We start from the raw sequence: 15,752 nt of genomic DNA on the forward strand, positions 1-15,752 counted from the left end.
TCTCCATATATAGCCAGTTTGGTGTAGTGGTTAGGAGTGTGGACTTCTAATCTGGCATGCTGGGTTCGATTCTGCACTCCCCCACGTGCAACCAGCTGGGTGACCTTGGGCTCGCCACAGCACTGATAAAACTGTTCTGACTGGGCAGTGATATCAGGGCTCTCTCAGCCTCACCCACCTCACAGGGTGTCTGTTGTGGGGAGAGGAATGGGAAGGCGAATGTAAGCCGCTTTGAGCCTCCTTTGGGTAGGGAAAAGCGGCATATAAGAACCAACTCTTCCTCTTCTTCTTCTTCTTCTTCTTCTTCTTCTTCTTCTTCTTCTTCTTCTTCTTCTTCTTCTTCTTCTTCTTCTTCTTCTTCTTCTTCTTCTATATATGGCTCTTTTCCTTTATTTTGGCTTCATAGCAGCCCTGCCAGCTAGGTGGGGCAGAGAGAGAATGACGGGCAAATGAGGTTTATGGCAAAGTGGAGAGTTGGACCTCCCAACTCTTAGAATAATACTATATCCACTCTACCACACTGCCCATTTCCATTGCAGCCCTCTGAAAACTTGTTCCTGGTCGTTGGGAGAACCTTCTAAATGGCACAAGTTGCCCTATGGAGACTGTTTTGGGAAAAGGCATAAATTGCTGTTAGGAATTTCCAATAATTTAAGCAGGAGTGCTTGGAGGAGAACAGTTTTTCACCTTCCCCCATGGTCTGCGTGCCATATGCCATGTGTGCCATTTGCCATATGGCATGCAATTTCCAAATGAGGAGTACCCAGAGTAACCTTAGTGGGCGGGGTGAACGGAGACTTTATTTTAAAGACTGCCAAGTTTTAATCTCGTATGAAGAGCTCGCGGTCACTCCTCGTGTTGCAGGTGCCCATGGCACCCAAGCTGTCTTAGTCCCTGTTGCGGTGCCCATCATGGCAATAGAGGAGTGTTAGCTTGGAAGAAAACCAGTGGTCGAAATGCAACTTTCTTGCAACCCAGGCACCAGCTGGGAGAAAGATGTTGGGCGTCTCTCATGTTGCATGTGCTGGTATTTCAAGCAATGTCTTGATTTTGCACAGTTTTAAAAATATTCATATTCCCTCCCCTCACTGTGGCTGAGGTTTGAAGCCAGCTTCCAGTCTGACTTTTGACAATATAACAACTTATCAATAAAACAGGGAAACTCACAATAAAGCAGCAGCCTTACGATCGATCGTCTCATTGCAGTAGAATCCATAAAACCCAGCACACAACTGTATCTAGCAAAGCAGGGACAGGGGAAAGAATGAACCAACAGGCAGGAGGGAAACCAGAGTATTCACTGCACTGGATTTATAGTGATGGAAGTGTCATCTCCAGGCATGCCAGGGGATGCTCCATTTCTGGCTTTGGTAAAACTGATGACCTTTGCCACTCTTCCCAGCATCACACCTTAGTCATTCTTGTTTAGGCTTCTCTCCAACTGGAAATCAAGTGAAGACCTGATACTCATTTTGGTCTTTGCATCCCATGCAGAGTGGCCCCGAGTTCTGGTGTGACTTGGAAGTGTTGCATGGACTGAATTGGTGCTCCTGATGTTTGAAAACTTCTCTTTTTTTGAAATCTCGGAACAAAAGCCCCTTGTCACTCCTCCTGAGGACCAACCAAGCCAAACACAACATTGCGCTGCCCGCATTCAAGTTCTTTAGAGCAGGGGTAGTCAACCTGTGGTCCTCCAGATGTCCATGGACTACAATTCCCATGAGCGTTTGCTGGCAGGGGCTCATGGGAATTGTAGTCCATGAACATCTGGAGGACCACAGATTGACTACCCCTGCTTTAGAGTTCTTAATCAAGCTAGATAAGATTTTCTCAACCAGGATTTCATGAAATCCCAAGGTTTCTTGATGGCCCTGGAAGGGTTTCCCGAGTGGGTGGAAGTTAATTATTTTTTAACCATCTTGGTGTAGCGGTTAGGAGCTCTCACTTCTAATCTGGCGAGTTGGGTTTGAGTCTCTGTTCCCCCACATGCAACCAGCTGGGTGACCTTGGGCTCACCACAGCACTGATAAAGCTGTTCTGACTGAGCAGTAATATCAGGGCTCTCTCAGCCTCACCCACCCCACAGGGTGTCTGTTGTGGGGAGAGGAAAGGGAAGGCAAACGTAAGCCACTTTGAGACTCCTTCGGGTAGAGAAAAGCAGCATATAAGAACCCACTCTTCTAATGTATTTTTTTTAATTTGTTAAACACTTATTGGGTGATATGATCTTATGGGGTCATATCAACTCATCCTTCCCTCCCAAAATGGGCAGTGATGAGCCAGGAGGGGGTGGGGAGGGAAGGGGCCAAGGTGGGCGTGTACACAGCTATGCTTCCCAACCATATTCTGCATAATCATGCCACTTCTGGGGTTTCTTGAAGCCTGGAGAATGTTTCAGGGGTTTCTCAGTTGAGAAAGACTGGGCTAGATGACCAAAACAATAAAAGAGAGGCTGTTAAAGAGAGCGCACCACATCTTTCAGGTCTCTGTCCTTAGGATGCTTACTTGATTTCTGTGGGCAAAGGATGTGTGGCAAACTGTTTTCAAATTGCATGCTCGCATAGAAGGTATCTGTTTTAAAACAAAGCTAGTGGGGGGGGGGAACGGGTTCTGGGTTCAAATTCCGCTCTGCCACAGAAGACAGCTACATAACCTTGGGTCAGTCCCTTTCTCTGTCTCTCAGCTTAACCTACCTCATAAGGAGAAGTGAACAATGTTAGCCACTTTTGGGTGCACGTTGGGGAGAAAGGCAGAGTATAAATGAAGTAAATAAATGAAAACGAGAAGGCATGGTATGCTCAAAGTGGCCTTGTCCTTTTTCTTAAGAACCTGGGGCTCCAAGCACTGTCTCCTGTATGGATACCCTCCTAACCAGACCGCTCTATAATCTCACTGACAAATCTGCTTTCATTAAAAGCAAGTAGAAGTCTTCCTTCAGTGCCTTTCCCCAAAGCTAATCTCCCAGCACTGCCACACTCCCTTTCCCATGAGGACAGGTTCTTCCAGAGCAAACTGGAATTGGGTATTCTCTTCCTGGAATGGTGAATTAGGCCTTGACCGTCTCCTGTTTTTCGGAATACTCTCCAAGTGGACACTCTGTGCTGTTTTTCCCAAGGGGAAACTTCATGCTCATGTTCAAAAAGACAAACCCCGAGCTTATATGTGCCATTTAATTTGATCATACCACATCTGTGCTGTTTTGTTGTCTTTCCCTTTTCAACTATCGGTTTATTTTTACTGCAAGCTTTTAGCAGAAGTGTGTTGAATATAGCGCTGCAGTGATCACTGGGCTTGGAAGGGGCTTCAGTGAAGTGTTATTATGACTTTGCAGTGCTCGTTTCCTGTGCACTTCATACCTCTTCCATGAAGGCGTTGGATCCCCTGGATAGAAATGCTTTCCTTGGCTGGCAGGCTGGCTCTCTTCCCTTGACTCTGTCGGCTGAGCAGGGCTGGGAGCGGCAAAATATTTCACTTGACTCTTGTTCGTCAGCTGCCATAGTCCCCCACCCACGCAATCAGGCAGACAACAGGGCTGCTGGGAAGAAGGGCCACCAAGGGACCAGCAGTGGAAATGACGAACCATGGGGCGGGTGTGTGGAAGGGGTGCGAACGGCAGATCCTGCTATTTTATCCGAGATCTCATACCTATTGTTTTTCTGACAATCCCCTCTAGCAAACAGTTGCGTCTGCTCTTTCCTTTTCCTCTTAGTTTCTTTTTGCTACTGCCGATTGTGACGCTGGCTAGGACTGAGGGAAAAATAAAGCTGTAATGACTGGCAGCATTTATTGTAGCTTTTGTGAGCTCACTTCATCACATCAGGGACATGAGGGGTATGTTCCTATGAGGTCAAAGCAATTGCATAATGTCTGGTTGGCTTGTTTTGGTAGCGTTACGTTTTAATTCCAAGCCACCTCGAGCAGGACTCTGAAGAGGTAGCAGAGAAATAGCCTAAAGCAGGGGTAGTCAACCTGTGGTCCTCCAGATGTTCATGGACCAGCGTTTTCTGGCAGGGGCTCATGGGAATTGTAGTTCATGAACATCTGGAGGACCACAGGTTGACTACCCCTAGCCTAAAGAACGAAAAGGTAGAAGGGTTGGTGAGCTGCTGCAAAGAGAGACCAATTTAAAATGAAATCCACTCAGAAGGGTGGGCAAGGGCCACTCCCAGCTGCTGACAGGTCATCAAAGTATGCTGCATGTAAAATCTGGTCTAGGCAGGTGCAGGATGAAACATGATAAGTGGGGGGCATCTGGGAGATATTAGCACTTAGAGTGATTGGTTGTATTCAGTAAAAACATGTTTTTAAAAACAGGCATGGGCTGTAGCTTGCCCTCCTGTGCAGCACTGGGAGGAAAAACATATAATGGCCATCTCAAGAGAAAGACTGGCCTTTAGCAAAGCAGCCAGGATTGGGCAAGGCTTTCCCCCACCCTCCCATTCCCAAATATGTTCCGCCATTAGGCGCTGTTGCACAGAAGCATAAGCACTCATTTTCTCTTAATGGCTTTTAAAAGAAGAACAGTAGCACTGCAGGTAGCTGTTGTGCATAATATCATTTGCTTCCCCAGCCTAGTGTGATAGAATTTTAATGGGACATGATTTTAGGAAAGAAGCAAACTTGGAGAGGACCTGAGATGGGGGGGGGGGGTCTGCCTCCTACTAACCCACCATGTGGAAATCAAATGCCAGCCCCAACAGCAAGATCAAGAGGCTGCGTGTACAATCCTGTGCACATTTATTCAGAAATGAGCCCTATTTTATCCAGTGGGACTGACTTGCAGGCCAGTGTTCTTAAGATGGCAACCCCAAGATACCGGCAAGAAGTCTGAGCCATCTTCATCAATATATTTCTACCTACAGAAAACTCCCTAGGGATATTGTTGTTGTTAGTTGCGAAGTCGTGTCCGACCCATCGCAACCCCATGGATAATGATCCTCCAGGCCTTCCTGTCCTCTACCATTCCCCAGAGTCCATTTAAGTTTGCACCGACTGCTTCAGTGACTCCATCCAGCCTCCTCATTCTCTGTTGTCCCCTTCTTCCTTTCTACGCAAGCCCCTTCACCATGTCAAGGCAGCAATCCTTGAAGGGGCCAAATAAGGTAGACATTTTTAAAATTAAAAAACCTTTTTCTTTCCCTTTTGCTCAGAGCTAGAAATGACAGGCACAGAGTGAGGACTCTTCCTAACCATCATTCTGAAAAACTTCCTGCCATGGTACCATTGAAGGGCCTTTGCGGCACTATGGTTGGGAAACCCTGCCCTGGATATTGAAATCCAACTGGCTCCAGTTCTCCCCTCCCCTCCCCTTGTGCTGTGGCCTCCTTAAACAGAAAGAAAAGGAAAGCAGGGGAGAAGACTCATGAACACATGAAGCTGACTAGCACTGAACAAGACTGTCGGTCCACTAAAGTCAGTAATAGTATCATCTACTTTAGCTTGGAATGGGCTCCCTAAGGTCTCAAGTAGAAGTCTTTCACATCATCTACTGCCTGGGCCCTCTAGATGGAGATGCCAGGAATTGAACATGGGATCTTCTCCATGCCAAGCAAATGCTGTCCCACCAAGACACAGCAGCTCGCCATCATCATCCGCCAAAGAGAACAAGCTGCACCCTTTGAGAAGGCAGCTGGGCCAAGGAGATGCAAACCCAAATGTTGTCTCTGTCACTTGGACAAACCAACCTACCCGCCTGTGATTCTAGGGCTAGCCTTGGTAATGCAGCAGAAGAAATGCAGAGTATTGATGCAGTTGTCAAGTGCTTGTTGTAAAGTCATAAGGCACAACATTGCCAAGCAAGTAACAAGTCCCTGCCTGGGGAGCATGCCATCTAATTAGTTAATGTTTGACTGGTGCTTTGCAGATGGATAGATCGTGCGCAAAGTGGTATTAGATGTTATTATTGTCAAGGCGCAGTGCGTGCACAGTTTGTTATTAAGTTACAAAACAAACGTGGGTAGGGGCCAGAACCAGATTGCTTCACTGACCAAAGCTGAGCAGTAGCATTTGTTGGGAGTTTTAGGACTAAAGGACTGATTTTGCATCAAGAGGACAGGGATGCATTTGTCTCTCTTCCTTCTTGTTACACTCATTCACAGCTGAGGAGGGATTTCATGGACCTTGGAAGGTTGTCTGCTCACCAGCAAAAGGACCATAAACAAAAACCTAAAACCCTTGACCCTTTTACCTGCCCTTCTCTGTGTATTCCACACCATTCTGAACAGTTGTCTCTTGGGACCAGCATACTGTTCTTTCTTCTTAGGATGGATTCCCACTTCCTGGTAGAAAGCAATGTTTGCTATGTTCACACCACTGTCTCAAGAACACAAAGCAAAAAGAGGAAGCATATGTCTCCAAACACCAAGGTGCTCATGTTGGATGTGTGTTAGGAAGCTGTGATTTGCATGATTCACTGGTGTGTGCCCACTGTGTATTTAGAGCTACACGTCACCACTCCGTACAACTTGTTTCAGAGGACATGTGAGTGGAAGTGCGGCAAACAGGCCTACCACTGTGAAGCGTGAATCTACCCTTAATTTAGTAGTTGTAGAGAACTGCATTTCAAATTCTTCTTTTTGTATTATGAGCAACTGCAATGAACAACTCAGAGAGTTCTGAAGCATTTTGATGCCTGAAATCCATGGTTCTTTATGTTCCTCTTGTTCAGGATGGGATAGGGGAGCGGGATGGTTGCCTCTGGTGGTGGAGTTCGCAGTTCCACAGAGAAATGCAGTGACCTGTGAGTGACCCAGGACAGTCAACAAAAGATTTTCACTGGAACATCCTTATTTCTGTAAACAGGGTTGCTGATTGCAAGAGAAACAACCTTGAAAAGATGATATTTTGGATGCCTGGGAGGAAGAGTGAAGGAAAACTGGTGAGACTGAGAGGCGCCCAGTCAATTGCCATCCCTTACACAATTTTTCCAGGTTTAGAGTGCTGAGAAGTGCTTGAAAAAGGCATGCAACTTAGAAAGCAGGAGAATCTCAGGACTGGGCCTGTGCTCAGGGAGCCAGGCTTTCCTCCTCCTTTGTAGTCATCTGATGTAAAGGTAAAGGTATCCCCTGTGCAAACACCGGGTCATGTCTGATCCTTGGGGTGACGCCTTCTAGCGTTTTCATGGCAGACTCAATACGGGGTGGTTTGCCAGTGCCTTCCCCAGTCATTACCGTTTAACCCCCAGCAAGCTGGGTACTCATTTTACCGACCACGGAAGGATGGAAGGCTGAGTCAACCTTGAGCCTGCTGCTGGGATCGAACTCCCAGCCTCATGGGCAGACAGCTTCAGACAGCATTTCTGCCGCTTACCACTCTGCGCCACAAGAGGCTCTGGTCATCTGATGTGCAATACAATAATTCAGAGGCCGCAGGACCTGTAAAATGGAGCTCTTCCGCCTGGTCATTGGTTGAGGCCAGGGCATGGAAGATCGTAGGGCCCCTCTACAACTAGAACTTTCAGCATCCCTGGGGTTCATGGCACTGAGGCATTGAGGGAGGGGTGGTCATGGGAAGAGGGGGGTTTATTTTTCTCATCGCTGGAGTAGGTTGGGATTTGGTTTAATGCTTTTTTGTATCGGGGTTTTATTCTTCTTGTAACCCACTGCAAGTCAACTCTGAGAGTGGCGGGTTAGAAATCTAATCTAAATATAATAATAATAAAATATCTGAACTGGCTGGCTGCCACACCCCATGAGAAATCGCTTCCAGGTTCCAGGGGTCTGTGATTGCCACACTCGATTGCCTCTGAGGCCGAACAAGATCCAGGCTGTATCTGAGCCCTTGTCTCTCCAAATGGTGACCCAGCTGTGGACAACTGCTTTCCTAGTATGGGAGCAACTAAAATACTGAAAATTGAACTTGAGGGATTGCTGCAGTGGCAGGTTGGGGGAAACCATGCGGGCCCGTGTGTTTGCCAGCTTCCTCCCACGCGTTCTCTGGCTGTAGACAAATGCTTTGAGCAGCATGGCCTGCTGAGCATAAGGCACAAAGGGCATAATTCTGCGATAAACCAGCTGTGCTTGCCGAGGGCCAAAGTCCAGCTGAGGTGATGAAGGATACCGGATGTTCTTTCTCCGGGGTCTCTGCTTCCCCTGCTCAAGGTTGTGCCTTGTGCTTAGAAGTGGGGAAAGCAAAAAGCCCAGCCTTCTCCACGGAGCTGACCCATCCCACTCTGATCCTCTGCCAGTCAGCGCAAGGTTGCTCCCAGTGTCCAAAAAAGGCGAGCAGCAGGGAAAGAGGCCAATTCTTCATGCATCATCAGCCGCGCGCACACCGGAGCGGCCTCCGATGTACTGGCAGCATCTTCCCTCTGGTAGCTATAGAGGCACAGCTGCTGACTCTCAGCAAGGAGCAAAGCTCTTGGGCTCTTTTCTGGGACCCAGAGAAGGGATTCGGGAAGCCAGTCACTAACCAGGATCACACTCTCTCCCTTCCCCCCCCCCCAATCGCTTCCGTTAAAATTGCTGCCTGTATTTGGGAATCAGCCGGCTGTTGTCTTGGGTAAGTGGAAATTGCAAGAAGGTTTCTCAGTATTTTTTAAGGCTGGGATGTTGATGTGTGCCATGCCTCCCTCTGTATTAATTTGCACCTATATTTCTGGAAGCAGGGTCTTAATCTGCTTTTGCCAGAGTGCTTCCTGCAGCCTCTACCACTGCAAGTGTCTTCACAGGAAGCAGGCCTGGCACAGAGGCCCTTTGCAGGGTCGGGGCAGGGGGAAGGGGGGAGAATTATACTTTTGAGTTGCAGTTTTCATCCACAGGGGCTTTAAACCCCTACTGGGTGGTTTTTCTGTTCCCCTGGGAGAATCTGAATCTGAGCTGGAGCCGTTGAGGAACGTAATGTGCCTTCAGTGTCAGGAATAGACAGCTCCGGTTTCTGACAAGAGAGTTGGTAGTGACTTTATGGTCTCCTGCCCATGTGTGGAGTAGGGCAGGGCGGGACTGTGGCCTGAAGAGCTCAGTGGTAGAGAAGCAGCTTCTCAGGGTGTGTGCTTTTGGGAGGAATAAGATAAACTCATGCTTCTTTGGAGTTTGGAGACCAAGTCGTTTGGAGACCAAGACATATGAAGAAAAGTTGGGGGAGCTTGGTCTGTTTAGCCTAGAGAGGAGATGACTGAGAGGAGATCTGATAACTATCTTTGAGTATTTAAAAGGGTGCCATATGGAGGATGGAGCAGAGTTGTTCTCTCTTGCCCTGGAGGGATGGACCAGAATGAATGGGATGAAATTAATTCAAAAGAAATTCCATCTAAACATCCGGAAGAAGTTCCTGACAGTTAGAGCGGTTTCTCAGTGGGACAGGCTTCCTCCAGAGGTGGTGGGTTCTCCATCTTTGGAAATTTTTAAACAGAGGCTAGATAGCCATCTGACAGAGAGGCTGATTCTGTGAAAGCTCAAGGGGGTGGTAGGTTACAATGGATGAGCGATTGGGATGTGAGTGTCCTGCATAGTGCAGGGGGTTGGATTGGATGACCCGGGAGGTCCCTTCCAACTCTATGATTCTATGATTCTTTCTAAATATGCACTAGATTTCAGGCTGCAGAGAGTACCATGGAAATACATAGCATTACATTTTGTGCAGTGCTGAATGTGGGGGCAGAGGGCTAACAGCACTCATGCCCTCCTGGCCTCCAAGTGGGTGCAGCATTTGGGAAGGAGCTCATCCCTGGAACCGGCCCTTCGTAGCAGTCACTCTCGTTGGACGTGCCTTTCCTCAGCTTGCAGCCTTTCCCAGTTTAGTGCTATGTGCTCATTTGTACAGTACAGGAAGCCAGGGGACTAGCAAGAATGTCTTCTTGGCTTCCCCCCTCGGAATCCTTGAAGTGGATCAAGTGCTAAAATACACAAATGTGGGGTGTGAGCGTGTGTTTAAAAAGCTGTGAACATTCTTTGACGATAAGAGAATTTCTAAAACGGGTTTTGTTGAAACAGGACACTGCCCTTTGATGTAAAACTCTTATAAATCTGGTTTCGTATAGGTTTTTAAAAGGAGTACTTTGACATGAAAAACACACACATTTTTCTTCGTACTGAAGCAGAGCTAATTCTGTATCACGCCACCAAACCTCTCCATAATGAATTAGTATCAGTCGAGTAATACACTGTATAGAAACAAGTCTTTCTACAAGTGAGGGAGTCGGGGGGCGTGAACTTGCCTTACACTGTATCCTACCCCGTGGGCCAGCTGCTCTGATCGGCAGCAGCTCTCCAGAATCTTGCACTGAGAAAGGCCTTGCCCATCGCTTGCTTCTTGAAACCCTTTAACTGGAAGTGTCAGGACTTGAACCTGGGCCTGCAACATGAAAAACAAATCCTGCCAAGCCATACCCCCCCCTCCTGTTTTGTCTCCTGTTTTTTAAAAGCGTCCTATAGAATTAGGACTGTGGAAGGCCAGTGTGGTAGCAACTAGCTAAATATGAGTAAGTGTGAGCAAAGGGGAGTGTATGTTGAGAGAGTGAAGTTGTTGAGATCAGCATGCATAGGACAGAATCTCCTCCCTTCAAACTCGGGAGCCCTGCACATTCTCAAATGGAGGTCCCAAGCCATAAGGAGTAAATGCTGATTTCAAAATCTGAAAACTGAAGTTCTTGGTATTGCTCATCATTCTCAGACACCAGACCTTATGGGAACACCTGTATGCATGATGCCTTCTTAGATTTCTAGCCAGTGCCCCTGAATGAGGAAAGGCCACGTCTCAACTTAAAAGAAGGAGCTTTTCCATGGAAAAATGGCCAGGAATATGTGCATTTGTGTGCCCTGGGGTTATTAAGGGCAACCAATCCTAGCACAGATCTAACCAGCAGCAAGTTATGCTCAAAGACCATTTACTCTCCATGCATGAGAAATGTTTGTGTTGGGATGCAGAATCCACTATGCTATACTGCTTTGCCAAGAGGGGCCCCAATTCATGAGATCCTGTTCACAAGAATGGCTGCAGCCCTCTGGCTGTGGAAGTTGAACCCTTTGCATGGTCTCTAGATGGGGAAAGGAAACACAGGCTGCATCCTTCTTTGAAGACCCCAGAACTTCCTTGCTAGATGAGAGCGAGGTTGTTTCAGCCTTTCAAACAAAACCCAGTTTGTTCATGATTAGAATGAGTCTAGAGTTAGTCTAGGGCTCCTGCAATCCATGTCTCCTTCCCTTACATACAGAGCTGATAGTGAAGAGTCCCTAAATTGGGAAATTTTCTGGGCCACATGTTGCACTGTTTCCAGCTCCACCCCTGGTGTTGTCCAGCCAGACGTGCTCTGGGAGTTCTGGGTTTGTACCTCAAAGAAATATTTGAAACATAATTCTCAGACATCTTCCTCCTTCCCATTTTCCTGGTCTGAAATGGTCCAAAGCAATTGCACTTTGCCTATCTGGGAATTTTTTGGGTGTAGGGCAGGTTTACATGTAAGCTTCCCCAGCAAGGCAAGTAGTGACTCCCCAGGGCTGTTTCAGGACCAGCAAGCAGGGGAGAAGAGAATATGTAAGTTCCAGTTTCCCACATGCTGCTGTCGATCTGCATCAGCCAAAGACCCCCCCAGCCCCCCTCCCCAGATAGTGAAGTTTCACAAACTGCTGGGAGTTCCATATTCCGAGCTCTCAGCACTCCTCTGCTTTAATAGGGTGGACGCAGAAACAGATGTTGGTCTAAATACTATTTGTTGCTAATTTCAAATTGGACTGATTCGACACATTGAAGTTGCTTTCTTGCCTGCAAAATAAGAGTCTACTCCGGCCATTCTCAACATTTTTACCATTGAGAAAGCCCTGAAACATTTCTCAGGCTTCGAGAAACCCCAGAAGTGGTGGGATCGTGCCTAATATGGTTGGGAACACACACACCCGGGGTCTTTCCCCTTCCCACCCCCTCCATCATTGGCCATGGGGGGGGGTGACATGACCACTTATGATCTAATAAATGTTTAAATATACAAAAATGAATTCTCCCACCCGTTCAGGAATCCCTTCCAGGGCTATGAAGAAACCCCTGTTTGAGAAAGTCTGGTCTACACCATGGCCTGGTTTGTAGGTGAAAAAGAAACCCCAAAGTGTTAAAGAGCCCCAATTTGAACACTTCTGCAAATTGCATCAAGTTCCAGTTTAGGAGCCCTTCAGACTGATGCAGGGCAGGGGACAAGTGAGCCTGGGAGTAAACCAGACTCACTGCATCACATTTGACAATGTTTGTGATGTCCAAATGTGGCCCACAGATCCAGTGTGGAATTTTGGAGTTCAGCCAGCCAGCTGTCTCGGGGTGTTTACAAGCAGGAGATGAAGATTATGGCTTTCCCTTTTTGTTTTGTCTTCCCTTCTGCCTTCAGTTTATTAGGGGGAAATGGAAAGAGGTTGGATTTAAGCTGAAATAAACACAGGTCTGGTACTGGAGGAGAATTGCCAAGAGAAGTGGCGGCTTTTGCGCTGTTGTTTCAGAAGAGTTTGAAGCCTCATTTCGAAGGGATGGATTAGAGGATCTTAAAACTGCCCTTCCAGCAGAGCAACTATATGATTGTACGCAAATGAACCTCCAATAATAGTGCACTAATTAAATGAAAATGGGCAGTTGTCGAGCAGAAAGGGGATTTTTGTTGTTGTATAGAAGCAAAGTGCAGCTGCTGTGCTCACTTGCTTCCCACAGAAACAATTAGAACTAATTGACTGCTAATTATTCCAACAGAAATGTATAGCTGGCTGAATATCCCTCCTTGTTTTTAACATTTCTTGCAACCTAAACACAAAGCAATCCACAGAAGCGGAGAGACTGTTTTTGATTTGTAGAAACCCGTTTTGGCACTTTAAAATGGAGGGGCAACATTGAAAACATTCCTGCTCATCTGCCGCGTCTTCCTCTCCTGCACAGCCACACAGATACACACGTATCACTCATTCTTTTAGTCCCATACAGGCCATCCCTGGCTGCTAGCTTGGTTGGGGGGTGTTTGAGTATGCAGAGATGTGACGGAGCAGGAGCAGCACTTTGGGCACAAGATAGCCCCTTGCAGGGAATCAATTTGGACCTTCCTAAGAATGCTGCTTCTATGATGCCTTCCCTGCGAGGACTCCAGAGGCAGGGCCTGCCAGTATCCCTTTCCACACTAATGCTAGGATTTAGGCTTTGGCCACACCAAATGCCGGGGGCTGATGCAGGACAAAGGTTGCCTAGATTCATGAAGGAGTGGGCCGTCAGTGGCTATCAGTCATGGGGAATGAAGGCAGCCACCTTATACAGAGGCAGCAAGCCTCTGAATACCAGTGCCAGGAGACAACATCAGGGGAAAGCCTCGGTCTCTGTGCCATCCAAGGTAACTGACTGATACTGTATGAAACAGGATGCTGTTCTGAATCAGCAGAGCTTTTATGGTCAGCCGATCAGTTGCTTGATATGCAGAAGTTTTGCTTAGGTTTGGTGTCCAAACTGGAACTGGGGTTTTATTGAAACCCACATTATGCCATGCTCTTCTGGTCCATTTTCTGGGTTTTTCATGCTCTGCTTCCAACTCTCCCAAACTTAGCTTAAGCTATCTTTTGGGAATGCTGTTTGCATACTGTGTGGATGGAAAGGGATGTGGCTCTACATGTCTCCCCCAGGCCCTAGTCTGCCACTCAGACTATTCCACCCTCTTGTTTCTCCAATACTCAGGGTTGTCCCCAGGAGGGCTAGCACCTCTGGATATTTGCCAGGACTCCAAGACAGGCTCCGCTGTGATAGAGCAGACCCTGTCATTTTGCACAGAGCCCCCAGTGTGCGAGCCCCCAGACATGCATAGCTCCTCTCGTACTGGTTAAGGGTGACTTTGAAGTAGGCATACCAGCCGCCTGCCCATGGAGGCTAACCTCCCACAATCCCTGCTTCATCCTGTACCAACGGGAGAATTAGAGGCGGGGACATGAGGGGCGCCATGATGCATTCTGGGAAAACCAATTGCCAGAAACTCTGTGGCAAAAAAATTGGGAAGACACCATGACATCTCTTCCAAGTGCACCCACAATGGTGATGGTCCAGTTTCGGTGACATTTCTCCCTCCTCAGATGCTGCCTCCCCAGCACAGGGCTGGCTGCCCTGTTTTGGAGGAGTGCACTGCCCAAGCCCAGAGCCTGGCACTGCCTGCCATGCATGCTTCATGGTCTGCTATCCCTTGCCCTCCTATACTCTGGATGACAGTGCTTGACCGTTCTACGCCTTTCCTGTAACTGCACTGAGATGATCTCATGACTGTGAACGGGAGAGCATGCCAAGCGGTAGATTTATCTCCCAAGCTGCACAAGAGCTGGATGCTGCTTAAAGATGATGCAGCATTAAGAAGTGAGAGCTCAGCAGCACTGTAGGTTTGGCAAACAAATCGAGAGTGCAGGTTGCAGAGGATCGGATCAAGCACCGTCTGGGTTTTCTGAGATGGCCTGCCAAGGAAAGGTATTGGAACACATATCTTAAAAAAATAAACTTGGAATGTATACGGAAAGTGCGCTTTTCTTTCTTCAGGCCCAAACTAGATCCAGTTACGATTACAGATAAGATGTCAAACAACATGTTACCTATTGCTGAAGTCAGTCCTACATTGGTTGACACAGGGAGCATCCTAGTACCATATGGGTATGTTAGGGCTGCAGAAAGCTTTAAGTACTAAGCATGTCCCAAGGAAGGAAGATGGTAGGGCTGGCCTGAAATTGTATTTCCCCTGCTGTGTGCTGCTGGAGAGCAGGGTTGGTACATCTCTCTCTCCACAATCCATCAAGTAGGATTACTGTTGCTTATCTGTCACAGGTAACTAGAGAACTGGAATATCCAGAAATGCTGAAGATATGTAATTTGCTTGCAAGTTACATATCTTTGCACTGAAGAATCTTTTCTAGCTCCTTCATGGCTGCCGTTCTCAAGCTCCTTTGGATTTCTTGGTTGTAGTTTCCCTTTTGGTTGATGATGGAGCCAAGGAATAGTATGTCTTGAATAATTTCGGTTTCTTGATTGTCAGCCTTCTTGATGTTCAGCTGTAATCCTGCACTTTCTGCTTTAACCTTCATAAGTCGTCATCTCAAGTCATCTTCCCTGTTTTCTGCCACTTATCAAGAAGACCCTATCATCATATGTAATCACTTGCCAAACCATTGGCAGCAGGAGACATGGAGCAGGGCTTCTCCTGATGCCCTGAGGGTACCCATAAGCTTGTGCTGGAGAAGGCACTCTTTGTTTCCAAATTAAAAAAAACAGCACATGTAGAGAGAAGCAGGAGGGACCACATGACTCCCTAGATCATGTGTTCCTGTGTTCCCAGAGCAAAAGAAAAGTAACCACAGAAGCAAAATGCAGTCTTAGTATCTCCCTTCTTCACTTCCCACCCATGCTGTCAAAAATAATGTACCATACCTAAGTATATGTAATAGAAACATAATTAAGGGTACCTGTGCTGTCCATATATCGGCTAATCAAAATACTGAGAGGTAAGAGACATTTTCCCTTTTTGCTTTAAGAGCTCGGATGTTGGGAATTGTAGTCAGATAACTTTTCCCCTTGTTCCCTAGAATGTGATTGGAAGATCAGCCCAATTTCCTGGCTGGCAGCCAGGGCAGGAGAACTCTCCCTGCCTCTTTCCCTCTCCCTTCAAACTCTATTGTTAGACTTTAGTTGTTCACAGCAAATGGAACCCACCAGACAAGACTGCACTGAATCCCTGTTAGTTGAGATGAACTCCAGCAACCATGCAAGTTTATTGCTATAAGATGCCTAATAAATGTAAGTAAAACAAGTTTAGGTCCGACAACTTTGTTAATTAA

General features: G+C 47.1%; 1 protein-coding gene across 3 annotated transcripts in view; it reads left to right on the top strand.

Annotated features, from left to right (window-relative positions):
- The window catches only part of TMEM63C (transmembrane protein 63C), an 88,299-nt gene that overhangs the window by 18,891 nt on the left and 53,656 nt on the right, over window positions 1-15,752 (top strand). The window contains exon 1 of one of the 3 annotated variants that reach the window (XM_077323320.1): window positions 8,036-8,499. The exons of the other annotated variants lie outside the window; for them this stretch is intronic. The gene's annotated coding sequence lies outside the window, so the exon portion shown is untranslated. Of the gene's footprint in view, window positions 1-8,035; window positions 8,500-15,752 lie in introns of those variants that run through there. 3 annotated transcript variants of the gene reach the window in all.

This window comes from Paroedura picta, chromosome 2 (assembly GCF_049243985.1).
Source record: "Paroedura picta isolate Pp20150507F chromosome 2, Ppicta_v3.0, whole genome shotgun sequence".
NCBI classification, from domain to species: domain Eukaryota; kingdom Metazoa; phylum Chordata; class Lepidosauria; order Squamata; family Gekkonidae; genus Paroedura; species Paroedura picta.